We start from the raw sequence: 17,424 nt of genomic DNA, 5'->3' as shown, positions 1-17,424 counted from the left end.
AACAATTTTACCCTCTTCCTGTTTTGTAGTAGTCTCCTTCATGGGTAAAAACATTTTATTCTGGAAGGAAGCACATGAGTACAGAAAGCAAACAAGTCAAAATAGCTTCAGGAAGTTCCTGAAACTGACTGGACCCATTAGAACCCCCCTCCATCTTTTAAAGTAAAGACTTCTGGGAGTCATTCTCAGTTAACCAAACTACAAAGAAGATTCACAGATAAGACAATCTGCAGAGAAGCAGAAAAAAAAAAGCCAAGCTGCCTGTAAAGAGGCTCGAACCAACTGAGCTACACAGAAAAGACATTCTCCATTCTGTTGAGCTGCCTGCATGTGGGCAGTGTGCTTCATGTTCCCAGCTTTCATGAGCTGTATTTTATGCTTGGGTGAGTTTCATGAGGCAGCTGTCTTTGAGTCATTTCTGCTCCTCTAAGTAACCTGTCGCCCATCTTCCCATAGGCAATACCAATAAAACTCATTGGTTCACTAAGTAGGTGTTTGTTGATTTCATGCTGGTCTGTGTGGGCTCCTTATCTGGAGTGAGTAGGTGTGTATGTGTGTGTGTGTGTGTGCATGTGTGCCTGTGCATGTATGTATCTCCATGTGTGCATGTGTGCATGTGTGCATGTGTGCATGTGTGAGTGTGTGAGTGTGTATGTGCTTGCATGAGTGTGTATGTATGCATATGCATGTATCAACAGTTTAAGAAAAAGAAGACATGAATTTGATAGAAAACATTGGAGAATTGGAAGGAGAACAGGAATGTAGGAAATAATGTAATTACATTATAATTTCAAAAATAGTATAAAAGGAAAGTTATTGCTTTTAGAAGTCGTAAATGCACATATTATTTTGTATACTAAACAAGTGTTTGCCCTAGGAAATGCATTGTTAATCTCCTAAGAGGGTTTTTTTGCCATTTCCTTGTACCTTTATATTGGCTTAATTCGTACCCTCTTATTTTCACTATAATCAATAGTCTACAGTCCACTTGCCCTTCTCACAATGCTGTCTCCTTTCTCATTTGCTATGTGTCAGTTCCTGGCTCATACCTTCGGCATACCAATATCAGGAAGACAGCCAGATGGCTGATCTCACTTCCATAATCTGCATCCAGCGAGCTCTCTGGTGCCTCATTGAGGCTGACTGTCCTTACCTTGTCCCTGCCTGCTCTAAGTGCAGAACTGGTTACGTGACAAAAAGTCTTACCCTCTTTCATGCTAATGTTAAGATAGCTACTACTTATCACACTTATTTGATAGTCCAGGTTAATTTTGAAATATTGTTAACAGGGCTATTTGACTGACAGAAGCAAGTTTCTTCTAGCTTTATTGATGTCTAAAATAGAGGAGATATCACTCCCGTACATATTTCCCGACACATACGAATGAACATCAAATCAGCATCTAGACAGGTAGAGGAGAAAATTGACTGTTAAAGTAAAGAATGTAGGTCAGATAAATGTACTAGTTGGAAGGTCATCTAAAGTCAAATGACATCTTTCCAGAGTGATGGCATTGCTTACTTGTACATATAAATTTCTTGCATCATGGTTCTGACATTTTATCTTAGCCAGCCTTGAGACTATTATGGGCCTCCGGTTTGAAATGCAGATAAATTACTCACTTCAAGAAAGCTTGCAGGTTTCTTCATAAATCCACCATTGGTCTTCTCATCTGAGGATAGCTTAAGAATAAGTCTGAGTTGCTCTGAAGCTGTATCGGTGTGAGGATGCTTTTCTTCTCTACAAGATTCATGCCCTGATGGGCAGTATTGAGTTGCATCCTAGTCAGCAGTGCTTGGTATATGTACAGCAGCACAAATGAATCCTATCACTGCCATCAGAGAGCTGTGAGAAAGACAGCTATACTTGTGTAAACAAGACTTGACCTGCATCTGGAATTCATGGGAACAGTGCTGGAGTGAGCAGTGTGAATGGAGCAGCTCAGCATCTTGCTCCTCGTTACTGCACAAGGGATTTCCCTAAAAGAGTTTGAGAAAAATATAACGTCTGTTGTGATTGGCTCTGTGGTAGCTCAAGATTTTGGAATAGATGGGAAATGAAAACAGTAACATCTATTAAAGATAGCAAGAGCTGTACTCTAGCATGCTTAGTAATTATATTTTCTGCATTAAAATGTACTCTCTTGTGAGACAGAGCAATGAGATTTGCAGGCTAGATGTAATTGGTTAGAAAATAAATAGCCTTGTCCACTTTTCTTCTTGGAGTTTAGCTATATGCCCACGTTTTAAGTGACTTGGAGACAAAATAAAATGCTGGTTTGTATGCCCCTGTACTGTATTGTCTAATACGTACAGAGGTCACCCAACTAGTCTCTACTTAAGGACCATCAAAGATGACATGAAGAGTAACAGCTGGAAAAGGTTTCACATCCCAAGAAAAGTTAAAAACACATGCAAACCAATATAGAAGCATCAGTCAAGCATCCTTGAGTACATAAAATGGCACTGAAATCCTTTCTCAAGAAAGAAAAGCAAGGCAGTGACTTAATTCTATTAAAAGTAGAGAATTTCACAAGACTCTTATCTACTCATCTGTAGTTTTAAAATTAACTATTCAAACTTAGTGGGATGCAGTTCTTAGTTAGAAATATACAGACCACACGAATCTCATAAAGAAGGAAGGCCAAAGTGTGGGTGCTTTGGTCCTTCTTAGAAGGAGTAACAAAATACTCATGGGAGCAAACATGGAGACAAAGTGTGGGACAGAAACTGAAAGAGGTGTCGTCTGGAAACTGTCCCATGTGCAGTCACCAAAAATAGACACTGATGTGGATGCCAGGAAGTGCATGCTGACAGGAGCCTGATATAGCTGTCTTCTTAGAGGTCTGCCAGAGCCTGACATATACGTCCCTGCCCTTGAATTCCACCACACTGGGACATCCAGCCTTCACTGGATCAAGGATCTCCTCTCCCACCTATGCCCTAAAAGGTCATCCTCCCATACATATACAGCTGGAGCCATGGGTCCCGCCCTATGTGCTCTCAGTCTTAGGTTTAGACCCTGGGAGCTCTGACTGGTTCATATTGTTGCTCTCCTCATGGGGCCACAAACCCTTTCATCTCCTTCAGTATTCTCTCTAATTCCTCCATTGAGAACCCCATGACCAGTTCCATGGTTAGCTGTGAGCATCCACTTCTGTATATGTGCTTGTGTGTAGTGTAATGTGTGTCTCTGTGTGTACAGTTTATGTGTCTCTCCATCTCTCTGTCTCTTTCTATCTCTGAGTCTCTGTTTGTCTGTATCTGTCTTTGTCTCTCTGTCTCTCTATGTCTGTGTGAGTGTGTGTGTGTGTGTGTGTGTATGAGTGTGTATGAGTGTGTATGTGTGCACATGCAGGTCTGAGCAAATGTGCCTGTCCATTTGGCAACTAGAGCAAGATGTCTTCTTCTATCACTTCTCTCGGCTATATTTGCTGCATAAGAAGCTTCAGGGATCCAACAGTCACTGTCCCTCAGTATTGGGATAGACAGTGCATATGCCTATGAAAAGCTTTTGTGTGGGTGCTGGCGACTTGAACATATGTGCTCTTCCTTTCACAGAGGTTGTCTTACTCAATGAACCACCTCCTCAGGACCAAGTACTACTATATTCAAATAGCCCTGAGTACAAAGGATGTTTCTTCCTTTCATTCTGGCAACTAAAGAAAGTGTGTTACATTAGTTTGTCATGTATATGTCATATGACAAACCATATATATATATATATGACAAACCATTAATATATAAAATGAATGAGAGCTATAGACAAATCAAGGCTAACCATTACATTGAAACATTCATGGTAGCTACTTCACGTTTTATTTAATCCTAACAAACATTATCAAAAGGTGGATATTCAGCTCTCATTCTTTTACATTGAATTGACCAAAAGCATCATTTTATAACCGTGCAAGTAAAATGCCAATAGCTCTTCTTTTCTTATTAATTATTTTATTTATTTATATTTCAATTGTTGTCCCCCTTCCCAGTCCTCTCTCTATGAGCCCCCCCACCTCCATCCCCCTCCCCTTCTCTTCTAAGCAGGTACTCACCCATTCAGCCATGTGCTCCCACCTCAACCCCTAGCATCCTCCTTCTCCAGTGCATCAAGCCTCCACAGAACCAAGTGCATCCCCCTCCAGATAGCTCTTCTTTCAGTAAAATTAGAAATTGTACCTTTAATCTCCCAAATAAGACCTAACCAGCATCATCAAATTGCTGATCAGTTTGGCTCAGATGACAATTTAGTTCGACATAGTGTGTGTTTGCTTTTTCACCTCTCATAAATGTCATTGCTATGTACAAAATTTTAAGTAAAATTGAAAACATTCTTTGCTAGTAGAGGATTTTCAAGAGACTTAGACAGATTAGCCATTGTTGGGATCACATCCGTGTACACATATATCTTCTAGAAATTGGTGAAAATGGTTGGGTCATTTGTGGGGTTTGATTTATATTTGCCTAAAGATCCGTGTTTACAGGTTTTTGTTTGTTTTTTTTTCTTCTTCTGTAGAACAATGTCTAGAAGTGTGGCTTTGGGAAGGTCACGTGATCACAGTGATGATTCCCTAATAATGAATCTGTGCTCTCAAGGATTCTTGTTTTAATGGATTAGGGCCTGATGAAACTGTAGAAAACAGGACATGATTGACAGAGGAAGTCCAGCAGAAGCTAGAGTTTGAAGGACATAGTTGATACCTGACTCCATCCCTCCTGTCTCTCACTCTGGTCCCTGTCTTCTGTGGTAGAGGTGGGAGGCTTCACCACACATATATACAAAATGCTTGCATTCAACTAGGATCCTGTAGGCTATAATTAAGAAGGAAAAAAAATGTTCATAAGATACTTTTAAAAGTTTTATTGTGTTGTATTTTGAAAAGCTATGTCTGTTCCTTTCCCAATTTTTACACATTTTAATGAAGCATTTCTCGTGTCTTAAATAACTACCTTGGATTTTTACTCCAAACTCAAAGCTCAAGGGGAATATCTTCCTTTTGACTATAAGGAGGGCTGCATTAGCATCTCACAGATCAATGTGTCATAATATATAGGATTCAGATCTCATTTTATTGGCTTATTTTCTTTTTTGTTTATATTAACTTGAGAGCATCTTGTAGATATTTATTGCTGAAATCACTATGCTCAGATTTTATTTGACAAGAATATTCCTGGCCTTTTACTTTCTGTTCAGAGATTAGACAGGTTATAGTGTTTTCTATTTGTGATTGTTTTAAATTACCATTATGTGTCATTAATTTTCTGAAAATATTTTATTCTGTCAGCTTGTTTTTTATTTCCTATAAAAAGTTTTAACTCTGTGTGTTTATGACTACAAATTATCGTGTCTTTAAATTGTGTGTGTGTGTTTGTGCGTGTGTGTGTGTGTGTATGTGTGCTTGTAAATTCTATATTGAGGAGGGGCACATCTCACATATCCTGTTTGCTAGAGAGATCAATTCTAAAGTCAAAATTTTGAGTTAGGTTTGTAATTTCAAAAGCATGACCACTGGATGAATGTGAACTAACTCCTACAAATCTGCAGGGCACCATTCTTGCTAAACTGAGGTGAGTTATATTAATCAAAGCTGACATTTCTTCTCTTTCTTTTGACAGTGGTCACAAAAGCCTGTAAGCTACAATGTCACTGAGGTAGCAAATCAACTACAATCAATGCCAGGCAAACAAATGACTTCTTGAGTTGTATTTGTTGAACCAACGCAATGTATTTTTGTGGCTGCACATCATTATAGGATATATTTCTGATAGGAATTTTTAAGACATACTGTATTGTTAATTATGTGTATATGTGAGTGTCTCTGTATGGTTATGTACATGTTAGGATGTACTTTTGGGAGCCAGAAAAGGGTGTCAGGATATCCTGAAGTTGAAACTTCAGGAGCCTGGGAGTGCTTGCCACCAAACTTAAGTCCTCAAGAAGAACAGTACACACTCTTAAATACCGCTTTCTATCTTCTCAAGTCCAGACTTTGTTTTGTATTAATGATCAAGATGGCTGTTCAACCTCCTTGGCAAGCAAAATCAAACAAACAAGGAATCAAATCAGCTGAGGAGCCATCAGAAAAAGTTACAAAAGGGCAAAATTAAAGCACTATGTAATTATGAAGTTTTTGTTGTAGGGTGATGGTACCTCATTGCTGTGTGTCTATCCTCTACCTGGATTATGTGGCTGATAACAGGCCATGGACACAGCACTCATGAGAAGCAGATTCTATACATCCATGGACCAGTATCCATAGCCATTATGAATGTGTGGCTAGACAATACATTTTATGATCCCTGAGTAGTAGAAATCAATTGATTGGAAATATCAAATATTCATCAGTTAACATTCTAAATTTCATGTAAAAATGATAAATATGGCACACTACAAAATGAAATCTTCTAAACCTGGCAGTAAACATTATCTTCACTGATGTTGTTTAGAAAACCAGAAAATAGCCTCTATTAACCACTGTGTAGGAACGAGGCCACCGTGGACTCTGTTCAGAGACAAAAAATTCAATGAGGTCTCTATCCTTGCTGTTATTTAAGAATGATTCCTGTTAGGTTTGGATGTGAAATATCTCCCAAATTTCATGACTAGAGAACTTGGTGCTCATTCTGCAGTACTGTTTTGGAAGGGTGTGAGACATTTAGAAAATGAATCTAATTATAAAAGGTGATCAGTGAAGGGATAGGACTTGAGGCTTATTGCATGGCACACCTTCTTATGTTATCTCTGTTTTCTGCTCCACTGATACAGGAGCAACCAGCTGTCTCACATTCTTAATCCTAGAGCTACCTGCGGCCATAACTTCCCTCCATGACAAACTGTATTCACTCAAACCATAAGCCAAATGAACTTCTTGTCTCTTAGTTGCTTCTTGTCAGATATTTTGTCCTAAAGGTATGAAAAATAGCTCACATAACGCCTGTGTAACCACTGCTGATGACTGACTACATGGATCACCGAAAATATTGATATGTGTCCCATACTATATTGTTATTTACAGCAAGGTATGGCGGAATTGATCTTGGTTCTTGTTCCACATCTAAGACCCTGGAAATGTCAGTTGCTTGGGCAGGGACTCATCTTAGAAGTTCTCAAGCAATGCTCACAGTAGCTGCTGTGATGACAGGCAGTCTAAAATGCCCATTTATCACTCTTCTGTTGTCTGTATCTCTGAGGCATTTGCATCATGTTTCCAAGTGTAGTTGCTCAGGCAATCTGTTTACCACAGTTCATAAGTACTAAGCTTTATTTACAAATCATGAAACATCACTATCTCATCCACCCCTCCAATGCCCAGAGAAGAAAGTAGGGCGATTACCAAGATGAACACAGATGCTATTTTCCCATTTAATTTTTAAACTTGCCAGAATGCTAACTTATCTGCAAACAGTGGTCATACAGGTAGAAATAATTTTGGCTTAATGATCTGTGTTCGACTTTGAGCTCTCAGAGGACAACCATTTCTTCATATTTCCTATTGTAGCTCATTTCCAATATATATATAGATGTAATTCATTAAATCTATTGATACCTTAAGCAAATCATTCATTTGAACGTAGCACAATTGTCTGTGTTGAGTGTGCATAAAAATAAGTTTTAGCATTTGCTATAGTGTTAATCTAATTCACACATTCAGCTCGTATCAAAAACTATTCGAAGTTCACGTGTGCTAGGCATTGTGGCACGTGTCTGTAATCCCAGAATGTGGAAGCAGGAGGAGCAGAAGTTCAAGGTCATTCTTGACTACTTATTGAGTTCTAGGCCAGCCAAGAATTCCTAAGACTCTGTCTCAAAAAAGTGTCTCTTTACTGAGATGATGCTGAAAAAATAAATTACATCATCACAGAATTTGTGTGTCATTTTTGCTACTTGGTAAAATGTCTCTACAACAAACTCTATGTCTAATCCATCTTTATCTCCTGGGTACTTAGTATAATGCAGAAAGCAAGTATTGGGCATTCAGTTAGATTTTATTGAACTGATTAATGTAAAAGGAAATCATGAAATATCAAAAGTAATTTTCTACACATGAAAAGAATCCCACAAGAGAGGAAATACCAAATGTGTTTAGATTGTTCTGGGGGCTGGCATGAAATGGAGAGTACGTTCTATTTTGATGATTTGAAAAGCATTTTTTTTTAATGAACTCTGTGAAGAGTGGGAAGTCATGAAGCAAAAATAATAAAGATTAGGGAAGGACAAGAGAAAGGAAATATAGTATTTAATGCAGGAGGGGAGGAAATGACCAACTCTTTGGAACAGGAAGCTGCAGTCTAGTAGTCATGGTGGTGAGTCAGAAATGTAGACAATCCATGTGAATGCTTGTAACAAAAACAAGGAAGTTCCCTCCCCCTTGGTCAACTTTTACTATTCCCTCTTCCTTCACTCCACTGTTAGATATTTCTAGTTGACCACACCCTACTAGAAGTCAGAGGATAAGGAAGCCTGATGCTACAGTCACAACAGCCTTTATAAAAATGTGGGATGAGCAAAGGTGAAAAATGATGTCCTTAGAAGACAGAAGAAAGGAAACACCACTGAAATTGGCATGGAATCGAATTGAAGAATTCAAATTATCTCCAACGTTAAGTGGCAGGACAGTGGGTTAGACTATAGTATACAAATTCTTGAGACCCTGAAAACATTATCCAAAGGGACCTGCCATTTTTGACTGGTCCTTGTGAGACCTGAAAGTCTTTAACGGCAGAATCTCCCTCTACTCACTATGCATCTGAAGACAGTAAACTTCTATTAGCTAGTGGGTGGATGACTAAGTGTAGAAATTTAAGGGAACTATGCCTTATGTGTTAGGTCAGGGAACATGTGACAACCACAAAATCAGTTGAATGCCTTCAAAAGATTGGACTTTTCTGTGGTCTGCGAAGTGGAATTTTCATCTGATGTTTGTCCATCAAATAGAAAGGCTTAGTCCTGTTCATCTGAGGGTTTAACTATAAAGAGATATAGTCAACTATAAAGAAACAAAATTGCAGCCCCTCCCCCCATAGCAAGATATGAATACTCTCTTCAGGTAATGATCTTCAAACAACATTCTGGTAATGAATTCAACTTCCATGTGCCATTAACACTTGAAGAAGTAGGGTGGACCATAAGGGGAGAGAGAATTCAGCCACCAGAAAGGATTACCTCCCAGCGTGCACTAGAAAGGGGTCCACATACATCACACTTCCTTGTTTTGAATTTTGCTTCTGTTTGTCACATTAATATGATCTTTATGTGTTTATGCATAATATGTTATTGACCTTTTCTTGGCTTGGGTGTACGCTCTGCTGTACTAAAAGCATGATTTAGTGGACCATTTTAATATTTTCCTCCTTGCCCTTTGAGGAGTAGTTTGGTTAAATGACATATACATGGATTAAAGTGAAATTGATAATTTTGGATTCCCAGGTCCATCATTCACTAGCTGTGTGAAGAAACCTGGCTATCAACTGCCTCATCATGAGGTCTTGAATTCTAGGAAAATGAGTACTTATCAAATTTGATTTTATTTTTATATGACCTTAGAAATGTTCATTAAGAAAATGGTCATCCTTCGTGAGTCATTAACATACATCATATTCCTATCCCCATTTGAGGGGTGTAGATATATGAGTAACTTCAATAGCAATTACAGAAGGACACCGATATAGATATATAGACTATTAACACATTGATAGATGTCTCTCATGGTTGTAGTATGTAACAGGAGATCTAACATCAGGGTCCCTGATTTCCCTCACAGTGAGGGATCTAGGACATTGGAATTCTGTTCAAAGGTATATTTGCAGCGTCCTATATCACAGATTTAAGAAAAAGGCATACGCAGCTCTCAACTAAAATTGACTTAAAATCAGAGGAAAATGCTCTCAGAGATTAAACGAAAAGGAATAGAAACAGTGAGCGATGAAAACTAAACAACAGTTATTAATCTATGGGACACAATGAAATATTGGTGGTTGTCTCTACACAATGTTTAATTGTTTTGTTGTTTTAAAGCGGGGGAGGGGGAAGGATTTGTTGATGTTAAAATTACACTGTACTGCTGGTGTAACTTTGCTAAATGAAATACCACTATTCAGTTAGAAGGATCAGTGGCTTTGGTCTAAATTAATGTTAATTTAAGGCTGGGGTCATTATTGGATCAGGACTGAAAACTATTTGAGTCCCCATTCCAGTCACCTTACCAATATCCAAATTAGCATTTGATGGAGAATCTTTCTAAGACACATATCGCTCCAGGTGCTTTATGTGTACTGAGAATATTTTTTAAATGGGCATAACTTAATGTAGACTCAGTAACTGTTTTAAGATAAGAGGAAATTCTTACTTATTCCATAGGTTCACACACTGTTTTTGGGACTCCAGCCCAAGGCTGGACATCCCCACATGCAAGAACATCAATATCCACAACTGGCTTCTGATAAGACATCTCTAGACAGCACCTACCATCCCAGGCTGGAGGGACATTACTTCCTATTTCTTCAGATCTTGGAGAAGAGATCAAAATAAATGTCTACTTTCCCCATATTTATGAATTTATGAGTTTCCCTGAAGCAATCTCTGAGTCTTCTGCAAGATAATAGTATATTAAGAACCTAAGTTTGTTTACTTTCTCAAATGGAAAGCTAACATATTTTTTAAAGATGCTAGAGAAATGAGAAGAGTTAGCTTAACACATGCCTAGATATAGTTGGACAAAAGAGCTGACCTGGTTTTCCATTGCATAATTGGGCAACTATATGACAAGAGTAAGCAGCACACTTCAAAATATCTGTACGAGATTTTTGAATCTTAGCAACACAAAGAAATGATAAATGCTTCAGTTGCTGAATATATTAAATCACCAAGCAGTACACGATATTTACACCCACTGAAACAACACACTGCTGCCCATAAATATGTATAATTGTTAATCTACAATAAGAAGTTTAAAAGGATGTCATAAAAGTTGGAGAAAGCTGAAAAATAAACAACTATAATTTCACTCCACAGATTTCCTATGCCTATATATGCATAGAAAAGTATTCTACATTTCTTTCATGCAGGATACGTGTGTGTGTGTGTGTGTATGTGTAGTAAAATTTGTCACTAACAAGTTGTTTTTAAAGGAAACTTTCTATACAATCTTTGGCCCATTGTAACTTATTAGTAAGTTAAAGCTTAAAAATATTTTATGGGAGCCAATGACAGGCCACAGATTTAAACTGAGACATGTATGATTTCAAGGTATTACCAATTCCTTAAAACATTGAGTATTAATATTGTTTTCAGTCCAAGATATTAGTCAGCAGGAAGGATGCCAGGATATCTTTGAGACCTTCTTTTCAAAGGATCTTGTTTGTGACTGAAGGGATTAAACACTGTTAATCTGTGTTTAGTCAATGATAGGGCAGGCCAAGCCCAACCTTAAAGCATTCGGATGAAGTCTACCTGAAAACTTTTCGAAGTTGTGAAATCCATTTGCCTAGGTGACCCGACCGGCGGGTCCTAGTTATTCGTGGGGGCAAGGAGGACCGCAACCTGAAAGAAGAACGGGCGAGAGAGGGAAAGGACTCAAGCAAACAGTTGCTTGTCAAGAGTTATGTATTTGAACATGAAATGCTTTTTTATAGCATGCTTTACAAGGGGAAGGGGTAAGAGGGGCCAGGTGGTGGAAAAGTACAGAATCTTCTTGACCTGTGCCTTGAAACATGTCATGGTCTATACGGTACACTGCCTTGAATTATGATCTACCTGCTATTCTTCAGAAGATATGGTACACTACTTTGAGTTATGGTTTCCCTGCTATACACTGCTTGCCAAGCAGGATCTTGTGGTTGCCAGGCTGCAGGGGACATTGTGCAGGTGGAGAAAGGTAGGGGGTGAGGGTAAGGGCGAGGGTCCTGGCTTCTGGCACCTAGGAGACACTGTCACAATGTCAACTCAATGTTACCTAGCCCTATCAGTACCAAGCTTCACTTACAAAGCAATACCTCATGCAAGAAGTGACCTCAAAGATACCCTCCTCATGTTCTCAAGATAAGTAGCATTATCTCTAACTTGATAACAATCATTTTAAACCATTTTAGAATTCCATACATGCATATAATGCATTGCCATCAAATCCTTCCCCATTTCCCTAACTTTTTCGCCCTCTCTCTCCCCAAGTTAATGTGCTCTCTTTTTGAACTCACCAAATCTGCTTAACACTGCTTTTATATTAAAGCCATCTGCTGTAGCATGCATGGGTAAACACCTAGGGATCACTTCCTGAAGGAAACTGACTCCCTACCCAAGAAATGATGATGTTCCAGTAGCTCTTCACCTAGGGACAGGACTTGATGAAACTCTTTCCCATCCATGGTGGAATTCTGACTGGCATTGATATTGTACAAGTCTTGGGCTACCACGAGTCCATGAGTGTAACAACACTCTAGACTTTGAGAGGTTTTTGTTTTTTTAAGTCATTTGTTTTTGATAAATGAACCATATAGGTTTCTTGGAGTCTTGTACCTGACCCATGTACCTTCACTACTATAAACGAAAGATAAGACCTACCAGACATCACCGAGTAACTTGTCACAGTGAGGCCGAGCTGCATCATCAAGGCCTCTTCCTTAGAAGTCATTAGTAACCCCTACACCAAGATATTAGTGGTTGCAAATGTAAAGTGGTCTCTAGAAAGTAGTTTGGTGTGACAGCATTTTGATGACAAATGCCCATTTAGCTTTGCTCCTTCCAAACTCAGTTTTCTTGTTTGTTTCTTTGTTTTGTTTGTTTTAATCCAGGCTGCTAACTGTCGGGCATCATTCAAAAACCATCTGGATCTCCAACCTGGTTTTTCTCCCTAAGCCAAGAACTTGGTGTAATCCCACATTGCAGTCCTATCCTGGTCTCCTGATGCTGTCTTTTGCCGCTCTCCTCTGTGGTACAGTTCCTCTCAGAGGGAGCTGATCTCACCATTCAGTAGCTGGCTGAACTTGTCCTCTTTGTTCAATAATTCACTGTGCAGGTGCAGCCTAGGCAGATCATTAAGAAATCTCAGACTTTGAAAGAATTAGAAAATGAGTTATTGATTGTTTGCTTCTGGGTGCTGCATTTAATTTGGATATTGGGGAGTTTTCATGAGCTGCAAAGCATCTACTCTAGAGACTTTTATTATTTAACATTGCTTCATTTTCTTTTGGAAAAAAAATAATGGCTTCATTCCTATGGTCTGTCGAGTCTGGTGGGTATCTTGGATATAACAAATTGGATGCAGCCAGTTGCTGAAGCATACTGTTCGACTTCACAAACATAGAGACAGACATCAGACATTTTTTTCAAGAGGAAACATTTTCCCTACATCTGTGGCTTCAAGAACTGAGTGTTATTGCAGAGTGGTTTTTTTCTAATCACTTGTAAAAAAGTATAAATGTATCATTTGTTAATTTTCTATGTGAAAAGGGTAGGAAGTCTTTTTTCTTTCTGCCTCATTGAAACACATTTCAATTAAACAATTAGGCATCTGTCATGGTTAGCTTTGCCTGGCACCTTGTTACAACCTTGATTCACCTGGGGAGAGTGTCTCAAGGAAAGATTAGACTTTTTTACATTTGGTTGCCCTGTGGGTATGTTTGTAGTGGGTTATCTTAATTAATTTCATTGGTAGGGAGAAGGCCCCACCCATTGTGAGTGACATCATTCTCTAGGTTCAGCCTAAGTTATCAATCAAGTGAGGATATATGCATGCATTGATTTCAGTCTGCTCTTGACTATGAGTGTAATACGACTGGCTGCTTGAAATTCCCTCCTTTCCTTTCAATAATGGAGCATGATCTTCAATTTAGAAGAATTTTGTCTAAGATTAAGTAGAAGGTATTTGCTAGCATATTAAAAAATATATCCCTCTTAGAAAGAAGAACAAAATAATCATGAGATCAAATACATAGACAAAGTGTGGAGAAGAGACTGAAGGAAAGGCCATCCAAAGACTACCCCATCAGGGAATCCATCCTATATACAGTCACCAAAGCCAGACACTATTGTGGACACCAAGAAGTACATGCTGACAGGAACCTGATATAGCTGTCTCCTGAGAGGCTCTGCCAGAGCCTGACAAACACTGAGGGATGCTCACAGCCAACCATTGGACTGAGCATGGTATTCCCAATGGAGTCCACAATGGAGAAGTTAAAGAAAGGACTAAAGGAGCTGAAGGGGTTTGCAACCCCATAGGAAGAACAATAATATCAACCAACCAGACCCCACCCTGAGCTCCCAGAGACTAAACCACCAACCTCAGGACCAAGGACCTCTCCTCCCATTGATGCCCAACAAGGCCATCCTCTGCTACTTATGTGGCTCGTACCATGGGTCCCTCCAAGTGTGAAGGCTTGATGTAGGGGAATTCAAGGGCAGAGAGGCAGGAGTGGGTAGGTGGGGGAATTCCATCATAGAAGCAAGGGAGGGGGAATGGTGTAAAGGTTTTTGACATTTGAAATGTAAATAAAAGAAATGTCCAATAAAAATTATTTTAAAAAGATGCCCAAATTAGGAGTCTTGCGAAGTGTAGGACATGTTAGTCTTCAGACAGACTGAGTGAAGGAGGAAAGAAAAGCAGTGTGTGAGCTTCAGATGATACATGGAATCCCAACCCTTGGAGACGCAATAAGGCAGGGGCATACTCGCTCCTGGCTGTGTTTGGCTATAGATGAGACATTATTGAACAAAACAGACAAAAACAAAAATGTAAATGGACAGAGATTACCAAATAGTTATGATACAATCCAGTATCTTTTACAAGACTATCATAATGACTACCATATTTCACAGATGATGTTCTGATGTCAGCAAGGCAGAGTCAATACTTCCACTGCAAGAATTGAGCTGTGCGGGTGGCTATTTAAGGTTGTTTGTTGTTTGTTTATTTGTTTATATTTTATTTTTGTATGGCCTTCAGAGAGTCTCATCATTTCCTTCTCACAGGGATTGCTCATACTGTGAGTCCTCTAAGTTTCCTTATTCTGTTTTCTACTTTGAGTTTGCCTGAGAAGTAACCTCTGGGTGTGGGTTTTCAATGATGAGCCCTGGTTTTTCTTTTTTTGTTGGTGTTTTCTAATGATGAATGATTCCCATACCAGTGCTAGCCTCAAGTTCTCTCTGTCTAACCCATAATTAAAAGAGCACTGTATAGCTAAGAGAGTTGCTACAAATCCATCTCTTTGTCTCTGGCCCCCCAAATCTGTAATTATCAAGAAAGAACTTGGGTTTTGATTAGAAGCCATATTCTTGAAGCACTGATATTCTAGTCTCAGGTTGAGTTTATCAATCACTGGAGACTTCAAAACAGCAACAAGAAGTTCCACCAGGTATGGCCCAGCAAATCTACTCTTGCCATCAAGAAAAGACTAGGATAACTTTGCTCTATTGAGATGATGAATTCTCTTCAAAGACACTAGAGACAATGTTGACCTCAAATTGGGCCTCTGGTTCAGATGATCTTAAGTGAGTTTCATGGGCCAGACTACCAACAAGAACATTTCTAGCATCCTTAAGTTGCCATTTTGTTTTTCCCCTAAAATGTAGTATGTCTAGGGTTTTGTCCTTGATAGTTGGACACAATACATCTCAAACAAGAAAATATAAAAAAATGTCAGAGTGATTGGCTGGCTTCTTAGCTTCCCCTTTACCTTGTGCTTATAAAACACAGGAGAGACTGGGTCTGCCTCTAGTTTCCTTTTTCCCTTCCATGAGCACAAGGGAAAGTAGAGAAGGGGTGAAAAATGAGGAGCAGCATCCAGGGCACGTAGTAGGACTGCTTCTACTAACAGTTGAACACTCACATAGATGGATGTGCATGACCAGCTAGCCACAATCTCTACACTATGGGCTCTGAAGCAGATTTTAACAGCAGCCTTTAACATCATTGTTTTCTATCGGAAAGACACACAGCATGGGCTTCTGCAGTGACTGAGAAAGAGACAGAGTTGAGAAGATGACCTTCTCTAGGATACTGTAGCAGCCAGGATGTTGACAGTTGAATATATCTTTAAGAAAAAGGGGCACCATGTTTGTGCTCTTAGATGTACTGAGCCTAAATGTCACAGGTTGGGATGGTACCCAAGGGATGCGCCTGCTTCTCTGATGAGAATGGGAAGAGTAATGGGGAAGGGCCTTGTAAGGGTAGGACTGGGATGAAAGAGGGACACGGGGCTTTGACCAGGATGTAATATGAATTAATTAATAAATAAATAAATAAATAAATAAATAAATAAAGCATCAGGTTTAATAATGAGGGAAGCATTTACAAATCATCTGAAAGTCACAGAGAGTGAGGAAAGTTGATTTTTCTTTTAAAACAAAAAAGTGGGGAATTCTTTAACGTTGGCTGCTCTATAGACTATGCCAAAGTTGGGCACTGTAGAAAGCAAAGCCAAGAGTCTCTTCAAGAACTGCTGTATCCCTAGTTTCAGGTAAGGTCAATGTTTGAGAACAAGTATTTTTTTTCAAATTGAGAGTATCTTAGAAAGATTAATATTATAATGAAGGATCTTTATCTAGAAAAGGGTTATTAAAAATTGCTGTATACAAATATATAATGTATTCAATCAGTGGCACATAATTTCTACCTATAAGCCAGGTATGTCCCAGTAGATTTGCAGGGACATACCTGGTGGAACTTCTTGTTGCTGTTTTGAAGTCTCCAGTGATTGATAAACTCAGTCTGAGACTAGAATATCAGTGCTTCAGCATGTGAAGACATCAACAAGCTCAGGAAGTTAACACACCTACTGCTCTAAACATCCCTTCAGGCCACAATGCAACCCTTTTCCAGCCATGTCTAGTAGATTTTAAGTAACATCATTTTTATGCACAAACTTGCTGAGCTGGAAAGACTGGCATCTCTGTATCACTCTTCCCTGACTTTTTGATGAAGACCATGCAGTCTACAGTGGTTAGTGTCTTCATCTCCCTGCAAGCTGCCTCTAGGCCAATCGCTCAAAGACCTAAGACTATAGAAATGTGCAATAAAGTCAAAATGCTTTCATGTAACGTGCTCAGAGAGACAAGTTCAGTCTTCGGCAGAGTGTGCCAGTGAGGATGGTTAGCTATGTTCACCAGGACTGACTGGTACACACTGACTAAGCTTTGGGAGTGTGCAAGGAATTAGCAACCATAAAAGACAGAGAAGATAACTGGACGATTGCCAAAGTTTTGGAGTTTCTAAGTGGGACAGTTTTGTGCTTTTTTAGTGTATGAGTGTGTGTGTGTGCAGTGTCCATGGGTGTGAGGGTCATGCACATGTGGAGGCAAAATGCTGAAGTTGAGAGTCTTCCTTCCTCCTTCCTCCACCGTATTCATTAGGGTCTGTCAATCAAACCTAGATCATATATATGCATATGTGTGTGTGTGTGTGTGTGTGTGTGTATATATATATATATGTATAT

Source organism: Grammomys surdaster, unplaced genomic scaffold (assembly GCF_004785775.1).
Source record: "Grammomys surdaster isolate TR1022 unplaced genomic scaffold, NIH_TR_1.0 367, whole genome shotgun sequence".
Classification (NCBI taxonomy): domain Eukaryota; kingdom Metazoa; phylum Chordata; class Mammalia; order Rodentia; family Muridae; genus Grammomys; species Grammomys surdaster.
Note: the sequence above shows the minus strand (reverse complement) of the source record.